Source organism: Protopterus annectens, chromosome 3.part0 (assembly GCF_019279795.1).
Source record: "Protopterus annectens isolate FY-2018-M chromosome 3.part0, PAN1.0, whole genome shotgun sequence".
NCBI classification, from domain to species: domain Eukaryota; kingdom Metazoa; phylum Chordata; order Ceratodontiformes; family Protopteridae; genus Protopterus; species Protopterus annectens.
Genome location: NC_056731.1, coordinates 1,437,464,370 through 1,437,476,761, shown reverse-complemented (window position 1 = coordinate 1,437,476,761; position 12,392 = coordinate 1,437,464,370).

Below are 12,392 nucleotides of genomic sequence, written 5' to 3'. Positions count from 1 at the left end.
CATCTGCATGTATTGTTAGCACAATTTCTATTTTTTTCTGTGCGATTTGCTCCTACTCTTTTCTAAAGATCCCATTTCTAGTTGTTTTATCTCTGTTACTATACTCACTGCTTCTAGAACAGTTGGCTTAGACTTTGATTTCTATTCTCTAGTAATTGTTTTTGTGGCAGCCACCATAATTAACTGAAAAGGCCTTACTATGTCCAGGCAATTCCAATTCTGTATTATAGATTAAAAATTATTTTCTTAGTTACAATTTTCTCAGCCAGTATTTCTGATGGAGCAGTCTGCAGGGAATTTTTAAAGTTTGCCAACTCATTACAGTCTCAGGAATATGCTCCCAATTATCTCTCTCTTCCATATCACACATCCAGCATTTGCTATCTACCTCAGGAAAAATTCTTTGAAGTCTACTCAGGCTGTATAAATACCCATGTAAACAGTTTTCGAAGCAAAGATCCTAAATTTTCTAGACTTTGTTAAACTTTTGTGGGGCATACATATACTCTTCCTTTGTTTCTTTCTGACTTGCTCTTCCAATCTCTCTTCCCAGTCCTTTTTAACCTTCCCTAATTGACTCTTAGAGCTATTGTGCAATATTTTATATGTTCTACCAATGATTCATTTTTTAACAGCAGCTTCTGTTCTAAGTTCTATTAAAAACTTTACCAGTGCTGAACTTTTGTTTAAGACCCCCTGCCCTTTCTTTCTCTTGGACTATACTCTGACATCAATCTTCTATAAGGAATGCATTCTCTAGCCTGCAGTCCAAATAAATACATGGCCTCTTCCCATTCTATTAACTTTCCCTTTCTAATTATTAACTCATAATATCTTGGTTCTTTTGCCACTTTTCTCCAATAAATTCCAGTACCTTCTTGCCTATTGTCTATATACCTAATTGCAGTCATCCCTATTGACAGAATCTCCTTTCTCTATTCTCACGTTGGCTTAGTTCTTAGAATGCTTTCTACTACTTTATGAATATAATATTCTGTATTGCTATTGTTATTGTTCTTAAGGATCCGCATCGAAAATTCCAGTCTCTACTTGTTTCTAGAGCTTCCCCCTGTTTTGTCTTCATCCCTTTCCCCTTTGAATTATAGGTTTCTGCTTCTGCTATGTATAGGAGCCTTAACTGTCGTTGTTATGTCTTTTCAGCTTTTCCCAGTTAGGGGTCGCCACAGCAGAACTCCGGTCTGCTAATGATTGGCAGTAGATTTTTACGTGCCGAGTTGCCAGCCCTGACCACAACCTTCAACGAAGGTATGCCCATTCACGCATGTCTCCACACAGAAGACGCTCTAACTGAGAATTGAACAGGACAACGTCTTACTGTGAGGCGACAACGCTACCGCAGCACCACCACTGTGAACGCCCATTCACGCATGTCTCCACACAGAAGACGCTCTAACTGAGAATTGAGCAGGACAACGTCTTACTGTGAGGCGACAATGCTACCACAGCACCACCACTGTGTAGCTCTGAAATACCCCTTCAAACTGGGTTATCCCAGACAGCCTTGTTCTGTTGGAAGAACCAGCTTATCCCTCTTGACTCTTGCTATTTTCCCTCCAAGTAAAACATAAAAACAAAAAACAAACAAACAAACAAAAAAACACTTTACCATATTAATTTCTTTAGAAAAACACCTATTTTATTATATATTGTAAACTAGTTCAGATATTTTTAAGAAAAAGTTGAACAGTTATTAGGAAAATGGCTGTTTTATTTTATTGACAAGCAAGAAGGGCATTAATCCTTATAAGTGAAATAGTTGTAAGTATGCATACAAGGTATATAACAAGGTAAGTTAAAAATAAGACATTTTCAGTAAGTACTCACCAACTCTTAGCACACATAAACCATTTTATGCAGAGTGAGACACTGCCATGAATATTTTAAAAGTTTAGACTTAAAAGTATTCCGGAGTCAGGGATGGTTACAGGTATATTTACTAACCATAACGTTTAATCTCCATAATTTAAAGATTACATATAAGTACCAACATCTTTTGTGAACTTGTATTGTCAGATTACACTGAGTCTTATACGTAGACACTAAATTTTAAGATGCTGTTAGTGTGAAGGAGAGTTTGACTGTAAGCTTCTTAGTCCCCTCTACCTAATGCTTAAAATTTCCTTAAAAATGCTGTTGTCCTTATCAATATTAATAATATGCAGATGGCACAAGTTGGACAAAGCATTATCCCCCCATCAATAACTTACTTCATCATATGCTGAGATATTCCACTTAAATATTGACTCATTATCATATATAGAACTTTATACCACTGGTCATTAAGTATAATAATCTTGACCAGAATGTCTTATGAGTTAAAGCCAGTTATACAAAGCAAGATCCCCTAATAGAAGACAAAATGTCTTACTATAATGCTTTAAAGCAGATGCACTATGAGAAGTTAAGTAGAAGCATGTTGACAGTATGCTGGATGAATGAAATTCATTTAACAACATATTTTATGAAACTACAGTTGTCATGCACATGTAACCATACATCTCATCTGGGTGGGTTTCCCTCCAAATCCCTCTTACTTACTTATACTAATTTCATAATTGCACAATGGCAGACAAAAGAGAAACACCCTAAAGGGGTAAAAACAAAGTTCACACAGCTCAGATAAATAGTGTAAAAGCATTCTGCAAGATGATGCTAGAATTCAGAAATAACTTCACTGCTTACGTAAATTGACTACCATAGTCAGTCAATTTATGTGATGGTGAGAAAATGCAATCTAGAGACAGTTATGACCACAATGATATCATTATCCATTCATTAGCATATCTCTGAACTGCCTGTGTTTAGCACCAGCACTATCAGACCTGACACCTGTAGTCTATTCCCCATGGCCCACGCATTGCTTTGACAAAGATACTCACCTACATACAAACACACACATATCTAACCATGAACAAACAGCCCCCCTCCCCTAACAGTTAATCACTCTCATGGAAGCCTTCACTCATTCACTCATTTACCTCCACACATGCTACAGCAAACAAACAAATGCAGATGTATACACACACACACACACACACACACACACACACACACACACACACACACACACACACACACACACTCATCCAGCTTCATTCATGCTCCTACACAGCTATGCACACTCTAATACCCTCCACCATAAACCATCTACTGAACTTATCTGCATTGTGACTAGTTCCATAGGAGTGAATGGTGATCACCTTCTTTTGACATGGTTAGCTTTTTCCTCTAGCAGAGGTAAATTATGTGTATGTATATTACAGTGCAATAACAGCAATCCAAAAAAAGTTGGAATTTTTAAAAATAGTTTTGATTATTCAGTAGTGAAATTGTAAGTGTTCTCTCCTAATAAGTCACAAATAGCATACAACTGAGAAATTGGCAGCTCTGTTTTGTGGATATGGATAGCAAGATTCAAGCTGTGAGACTGTTTTCAATCCATTAATAAGTCACAAATAGCATACATTATTTGTAGATAATGGTACCACAATATATACAAATAGAGTATTAATAATAACTTATCTGTCTTAGGGACACATAGAGCAGTAGTAATGAAGAAAAAGGAGTGAGACTGGGGGCTTCCAACATAGCTGCATGCTGAGTAATAGCTTAACTTCAGCTCTCTCAGTGTGAAAACAGAAACTCAGAAAATAAAGCCAGTGAATTTGTCTTTTGGGGTAAATTTTAGTTACTGGCTAGAAAAAGCATTGTCTGGATGCCAGCAAAGAATAAATTTAGAGACCCTACAAGAAAAGGTGAGGAAAAACATTGACTGGGAAGAATCCTGAAGCTGCTCAGCAAAACACAGTTCAAGCTCCAGTTTTGTTGCAAGACATGACTTCCAGTTATCTAGAGGAAAAAATAAGTCAAATGTGGTCAGATTAAAATAATTAAAACACTAAAGCAGTATATCGTCTCAAATAAAAAAATCTCACACAAATAAAAGAAGCTTTAAACAGATAGTCAGATGAGCTGAAAAAAACTGGAAAAATCAGAGGTCAAATTGAAGAAAAGGTTGGATGTGTATGAGGCTGCTCAAAAAGAAATGTTTTAAGAAATGGTAGAATTAGAGAAAAGAGCACTTAAAAAAAACCTGAGATTTTCTGATGTGCCAAAGAAACAGAAAATAACTGATTGTATTAATGTTATGAAAGCACAAATAAGCAAATGGACTGGTATTCCGCAGTAGTTGTTAATTGAAATGGTACATCACATGTTTTCTCCAAACCTGGCCATGACAAAACAACCAAGACCTCTAATAGTAAAGTTGCATTCCTACCAGTAGAAAGAATTGATTCTGGCAAACTTGTGGCAGAAGGACAAAGTACTAAAAGTGAGAGACAGTAGAATATTTGTGGGAAATGATTACTCAGTGTACACCAGGCAGAAAAGGAATACATTTATTCCAGCAATCAGGGAATGTCAAGAAGCAAGTATGAGATTCAAGCTGCTATATCCAGCTATATTCAGATTATTTTTCATGAATGCTGAAAGTTATTTTTGATGCAGAACATGCTATGAAGGAAACACAAACGTTTGTCCAATAAAAATTGAAGTATCAAAAAGAAGGGGAGTCTGTTTATTGTTCTTCTGAACATAGAGCTCATAGAGAAACTGTGCTAGTGAAACCTTTTTCAATGTTCTAAAGAAAAATGTTAGAGAGACAGAAAAAAACACAGGATTTGACTAGAAGAACAAGGAGTATGCAGGAAATGTACCAGAGACTGGAGATAGGAGATGGAGATCAACAGGAAGAAAGCAAGCAACTTGGTAATTAATGAATAAATGTGGGATTAAAAAGCATTACCCACATTTGTGAACTATTTCTAATACCTCTACAAAATCTCTGGTTATTTTCCTGATATAGGCTGGAAATATTAGAATTTTTTTTTAATTTGGTAAACTTTTAGGGGACTCCAAAGCATATGCCCTACTTCATGTCATTAAGGTTTGGAAGAACATTAAGGAGAAGGAAACAGTAAGGAAGGAGGTAACTGTAAGTAAAACAGTCTTTGTTCTTAATAGTATTTTTTATTAAATATGACATATACTGCATGTCATAAAATAAAGCTTTTTTCAGTTATTCATGTATGTAATAGGGATGCTAACTTAAAAAGGTGCCATTTTTCATTATTTTTTTTCTTTTTTCTTATTTAGTTTTAAGAAATGTGGGCACTACAATGTAAAAGTAAAGAAAGCCTGGAAAAAAGAACATGATATAAGTAAAATTTATATGGTTTTTCTTAATTTTGCATGATGGAGTGATATAATTAAGGCTATTGGCTTGATCTAACAACAAGTTTTAAGGGGAAGCAAGTAAATAAAATAACATTGAATTTAATGAAAAGTTTTCCTTTAACAAATAAATGTTCACAGTGCAACATGAGAAGCTTGTAGCTGAAGGCAACTGTGTATTAGATTCTTATGTTTCTCTGGAGACAAGCTGATAAGGGTAATACAAATTGAATATACTTTTCTTACAATGGCTAAAAGACAATGGTTCTGAAAGCATTCTATTTGTTTTCTACATCTGGGACAGGAATAAAGATAAGACAAAAACAGACAGCACTTAGTGTTAGTAGAAGCACAGGCTGTACCATGTGTCTTTGCATGGATAACCTTCATTATAGGTCAGTTCAAGCCTGTGAATGTAGCTGTCAATATGGACAATTATTTCTGTTAAAGAGTTAAGCTTCATTATTTGAAGATGCACATATTTGTGTATGTTTGCATTACGTTAATAGGTTATGGGTGTATTCTGGGAGTATGTTTGTTTTTGTCTAAGGATTTTCAATAAAACAAAAACCCTTGTAAGATGTGATATAGGCTTAAGTGAATATGACAAGAAATAACTGAAAAAAAAAATCAGCAGGCCAAACATTAGTGCATGCATATAACATATATATATATATATATTAAAAAACATCGTTATAAGTAACAGTGGGAATAACTATTTATTATAATGTCAACACCTTCCACGTTAGATTTGAATGTGAATGGCCTCACAGGTATAAACAAAAAGAAAGAGTAGTGAACTATATTAAAAATGCAGAGTGCAAATAGACATGTTGGAGAGACATATTCAGAAAAAAAACTGAGCATGTGAATTTGATAAAGAAAGGATTCCAGGATGATTATTCAGTGGAATTGCTAGATGAGCTCCAATAGTGATAGAAGAGGGGAAAAAATTATAATAATGGCAGTAGTAAGGAGTTTCTGGCAAGAGGAAGATTATGCTGGCATATATTTATATTCTATCTAAAACTGCTACAGTGGAGCTTAAGAAAATTCTAGGAAAAATAATCAGCTTTCAGCAGGGAATGTTACTTATGTGGAGACTGAAATTTGATTTGAAACAGTGAGGATGAATCTGGGGGGCCTAGAAAGGAAAATGTAACATGAGGGTAGATTTTTGAAGCGATTTATGAAAATGTTATGAGAGACATGAATTCAGTTGCAAGAAATTGGAGAGAATGTATGTATTTTTCTCCAAGGTACAAAACCTGTGTTAGGCAGAAATCAAAGGAACTCATGCATTTAATTTAAAGTTTTGATATGCATCCAATAACTACGACAGATCATGTACAAATAATAACTAATATAAAATGCAGGGTAATTAAATAAAAATGAGACAATGGCATATTCCCAACAGATATGGGTATGGAAATTATTTGGGAGTTATTAGGGAAAATCAAAATTGCTTTAGAAAATATAGCTAGAGAGTGAGATAAAATGAAAGTGGAGTTCAAAAATAGGGTAGAAATAAAAGAAAAATGTATGGTTAAGGAGTAATAAGAATTATTTTGAGGGACTGACAAAGGTTAAAGTATTGCAGAATAAGGGGAATCTCAGAAAACAAGGAGAGGTGAGACTGCAGAGTGCTAAAGAGAAAATAAGGGACTACCTCGATAATATGCATGAGTTTAGGAAGATTGCTCTTAAGCAACTGTTTTTGATAATATGTCCAGAGCAGAAAAGCTTTCAGAACAACAGAAAGTAGAAAGAGTTATTGCCAAGCTTAGGGAGCCTATATCAAGGAAAATAAACATAGATCTTATAGAGGTATTAGAAATATTTCTGAATTATTTTGAAAATCAGTATAAAGCAGATACATGTGTCAATCAAGAAAAACATACAAATGGAAATATTTATGGAAAAATTAAATATGCCAAGGTTATAGGTAGAGTAGACTCAATTACTAACAGTTAGGATAGGAGGAGATGAGATAAAATGGTGATGTATAACCAATGTACAGCAATATCTCCAGGAATAGATGGTATTTCTGTGGAAGTTTGGAAAGTAGAAGGGAAGAAAGTGATAAAGATCTGGAAGGTTTTGTTTAACAGTATTTTAAAAGGAGGAGAAGTGCCAACATCCTGGAAGAAAGCTGTGGTGTCTCTAATACCTAAGGATAGTAAGGATCAATAAGATCAATTCTAAACCATGATTATAAAATGTTTAAGTCTATAATGGCCTAAAGAATGACGTCAATGCCAAAATTAATAAATATGGATCAATGTGTTTTTTGTGGAGGGTGTGACGACCGTGCCCTGGCCCAGCATTCAAGAAGCCTCAATCCTCACCACTAACACCAGGGAGGTCATCTCCAAGAAGAAAAGAAAGGATAACTTATGCACACAGTAAAGTACAAGTCCCCTTAAGTGCACCAAGAGATCACAGTCAGTCTGGGGCTGGTTTCTTCTTTGCTCACCAGGTCCCTAATAAGACTCCCCACTGGCACAGCTATAGGGTCCAGGTCGCAGCCTAGCTGGGCAAGCTAAAACATCCAGTACCCTCTCTGTCCAACCAGTGTTTCATGTCCCTGCCCAAGTAGCTCACACACACACACACACACGCACACACACACACACACTCACACACACACACACACACACACACACACACACACACACACACACACACTGAGAGATAAGTATTTATACAACTTCACAGACTCTCCTGGGAAAGGCTGACACAGATTCTCCTGCTGTGCCCCTTTACCCAGACCATACCGTAGTAATCCCTGCCACCACCCAGCTAATAATATTAGCTACTAAAAGGCCCTTAAAAGGGTGTCCAATTATTACTGTGCAATATTATTATCCAATGGTAATGTTACTATTCAGTCTAGGCTTATTGGATGGGCTTAGACAGTAAACTCTATAAATATATAATGTACTCTAAAGCATAATTTATCTCTACATAAACCAGCCACAGGTAGAAGGTTTTAAAAGTATTTAATAATAAATAATTAAAACACAAGACAAAACTACTACACCACAGAGATATTTGAGAGTTCAAAGATCACACAGAAACTTAAAATAATACAGTAGGACAGATCTGATTTCAAAGAAAAATACCTAATTAATCTTTACTAGCTTTAACTATTCCTACAAGAAATCACAGTGCTAAAACTTACATGTGAGCATAAGGCAGAGTGCTGAGTTAGATATCCAAGATCAAAATGCTCCCCAGGTTTTTGTGAGAAATAGTATTTAAACATTACTAACAAACATGTCTCTAAGGCCCTCCCAAATTACACCATTTTTAACACTTAGTCTGGAGTTCTAAGGCCACAAACTGCATTATTTAGCAATCTAACACCTGCTCAGAAACTTACAACAATATAAGTCATTTCACCCTTATACTCTAACAGAAACCATAGCAATAAAGCACATTCCACATCTAAATTCTGGTCATAAACTTTGGCCTTAAAACAAAGGGCAGGAACCCTTCAAACAGACCCAATGGAGCCGAATTCTAACATGAAAGGGTCACAACATGCTTCACTGGGCCAGTAGAGTGCAATGTTGTCACATATTTTGCAGTTCCACATTTCACAGTGTTTTTTTACACTCAAGAAAACATGCCTGTATTTTACATTTATTTACAAATGCCAGAATTATATATCAAATTATATTTGACTAGGCTTGCAGCCTTCGCCCATTTCTCCCCCCAATCATCACACCCCCCCCCTCCCGGGGAACTCAAGCAAGTTTTTCAAGTGACCCTTGAGAAACATCACTTGAGAGTGTAAGGTATATCTGGGTGTACCTCACCCCATTCCCTGTCTTGAGTGCCCATCTGCATTGGCATTGCTACTCCCACTGTGGTGCGGCACTGACATATCATATGCTTGCAACCTCAGACTCTATCTTAGCAACTTGGCATTTTGCTGACTGGCTCTGTTTAACCATGTTAGAGGGTTGTCATCTGTCATCACAGCGAATTTTCTTCCATACAGATAAGGCTGAAGTTTTTGCAGTACTCACACTATGGCTAGACATTCCTTTTCTACTGCTGCATCGCATTCCTCCCTGGGTTGGAGCCTATGACTGAGATAAACCACTGGGTGCTCTTCTCCCTCTGAAGAAATCTGGCTAAGTACAGCCCCCACCCCATAGTTTGAAGCATCCAACTGCACAACAAAGTCATTGCTGTAGTCTGGACTGGCTAACACAGGTGGTCCTCCTAAAGCTTCCTTAAGCTTCTGAAATGCCTGCTCACATGCTGGGGTCCACACTACCTTATCTGGCCTGTTCTTCCTTGTCAGGTCTGTGAAGGGAGCAGCTATGGTACTATAATTGGGAATGAACTTTCTGTAGTACCCTGCTGTCCCTAAGAATGCCCTCACCTGCTTTTTGGTAACAGGTGCAGGCCATGCCTGAATGGCTTCCATTTTGGCAGGTTCTGGCCTTATCTTACCACTCCTCACTCTATGTCCTAGATAGGAGACCTCTGCTATATCCACCTGACATTTGTTCAGCTTAATGGTCAACCCTGCCCTCTGTATGCTGCTCAGTACCTCCTTAACATGCTGAAGATGCTCCTGCCAGGAATGGCTGTAGATAGCAATATCATCAATGTAAGCAAGGACAAACCCTCCAGCTCCTGCTAAGATATGATCTACCAGCCTCTGGAAAGTCACTGGGGCATTCTTCATCCCAAAGGGCATATTTGTGAACTCATACAAGCCGAAAGGAGTCACAAAGGCTGACTTCCCTCTAGCACTGGGAATCAAGGGCACCTGCCAGTAACCCTTGGTAACATCAATGGTTGTAAGATACTTAGCCTCACCCAGCTGCTCTAGGGCCTCCTCTGTCCTAGGCATGGGGTAAGCATCTGACTCTGTGTGACTATTTAATTTCCCGTAATCCACACAGAATCTGGTGCTGCCATCCTTCTTTGGCACCAACACCAATGGTGAGGCCCAGGGACTGTTGGACTCTTGAATCATCCCTAGTTCTAACATCTCCTGTACCTCCTCCCTCAGAGTCTTTTTGACTCTCTAAGGCACCCCATAAGGGGCCTGCCTGATAGGCCTTTGGGGTTCTGTATCCACCTGGTGCTGCACCAGGTGGGTGCTCCCTGGTTTCCCGGTGAACATGCCCCCAAACTCCTGCAACACTGCTCAGATTTCTCAAACCTGGGTAGGAGATAGCTTCTGGGACATTGCTACCCCTTCCACTGAGGTGTCAGCCCGAGCTTCACTGAGGAGATCAGTCACAAGATCTCTCTCAGACTCCTCCTGCAATCCACTGAAAATGCCCAGCACAAGGGCCTCCCTATCATGGTAAGGTTTCATCATGTTAACATGGTACAATTTGTGCCCCTACCATTGGCCTAGCACTTCCACCATGTAGTTAACATCACTTACCTTTCTTACCACCTTGTAGGGTCCCTCCCAAACTGCCTGCAACTTGTTGTGTCTGACAGGAATGAGAACCATCACCTGCTCCCCTACAGCATACTCTCTAGCTCGAGCATTCCTTTCATACCACACCTTTTTCTGTTGTTGGGCTTCTGCCAGGTTCTCCTGGGCCAGGCCCATAAGTTCCCTCAGCCTTGCCATGAGGTTCAGGACATGTGCCACAACAGACTCCTTGTGAAACTCACACCCACCTTCCCACTCATCTCAAATTAAATCTATCTAAAGGTCCCCTCACCCTATGCCCATACAGCAACTCAAAGGGTGAAAAACCTGTGGATTCCTGAGGAACCTCTCTGTAAGCAAACAGCAAATGGGGCAAATATTTGTCCCACTCCCTCTTAAACTGATTTGCAAATGTCCATAGCATGGACTTGATTGTAGAGTTTAACCTCTCAACAAGACCATTAGTCCGGGGAAGGTCGGGGGTGGTCTTCATGTGCTTCACCCCACAGGACTTCCACAGACAAGCCAGCATGTCTGACATAAAATTTGCACCTCTGTCAGACAATATTTCCTTTGGGAAAACTACCCTGCTGAAAATCTCTATCAAGGCATTTGCCACCTTCTCAGCCTCAATGGAGGACAAAGCCACTGCCTCAGTGTATCGTGTAGCATAATCTACAATCACTAGGATATGCTTTTTCCCTGCGGAACTTGGGGTACTCAGAGGACCCTCAATATCCATAGCTACCCTCTGAAATGGCTCCTCAATCACAGGCAAAGGCATCAAAGGAGCTCTCACTTTGTCTCCTGCCTTGCCTACCTTTTGGCACTGCTCACAGGTCCTGCAGTACCCTGTTACATCTCCGGAAATTCAAGGCCAATGGAAGTTTCGCATAAAATGCCTCTTTGTACGTTTTATGCCCATATGACCTGCAAAGGGAATATCATGGACTATGGCTAGAAGCACCAGATGGTAAGCTCTAGGCACTACTAACTGCTGTACTCTCTCACCTACTAGTCCTCCTTTAGGTGTCCACTCTCTGTACAGTAACCCTTTGCTCCAGTATACAGATTCCCCCTTCCCTTGAGGATCAGGTGCCTCCCGAGATACCTGCCTCAGGCCTTGCGATGTTGGGTCTGAGACCTGAGTCTGTCTCAAGTCTTTCCTTGTAACCCTTCCCAGCTCCCCTTCCACAGGAAGTATGGCATCCTCTAACAGCGGTGCCTCACTGTCAACCTGGGTACTACTACTCACCTCTACCTTTGCAGTTACCCTGTCCAAGGGAACATCAGTACCCTCAAGCAGCTGTGGCTCACATTCAGCCTCACTGCTACAGCATAGATCACTCCCTGAGGTAACCACCTCAGCAGTCTTGGCTGCAAGTATGCAGTCTGTCTAGGTCTCCTCCAGGCTACCAGGCCCACATGCTTGTCTCCTAACCTCACTACATGTAACTGCATAAGTACATATTACTGCCTTATCCAAATCCTTCTCTCTCAGGGCATCTGCAGGATGGTAGTTCTATACCCCTGTTGTCTCAAGACAACCCACTGTTGGCATTTTTTCTTTCCCGCTTACTGGCTCCCTCACCTTTGGTTCCCCACCTTGCCTCCATGAACACCTGTATTCCACATGGCCCCACTGGTTGCATTCAAAACATTTAATCCTAGCTCCTGGACATGTTCCTGGACTAGTGGCTTCCTTTGCTACTGGCAG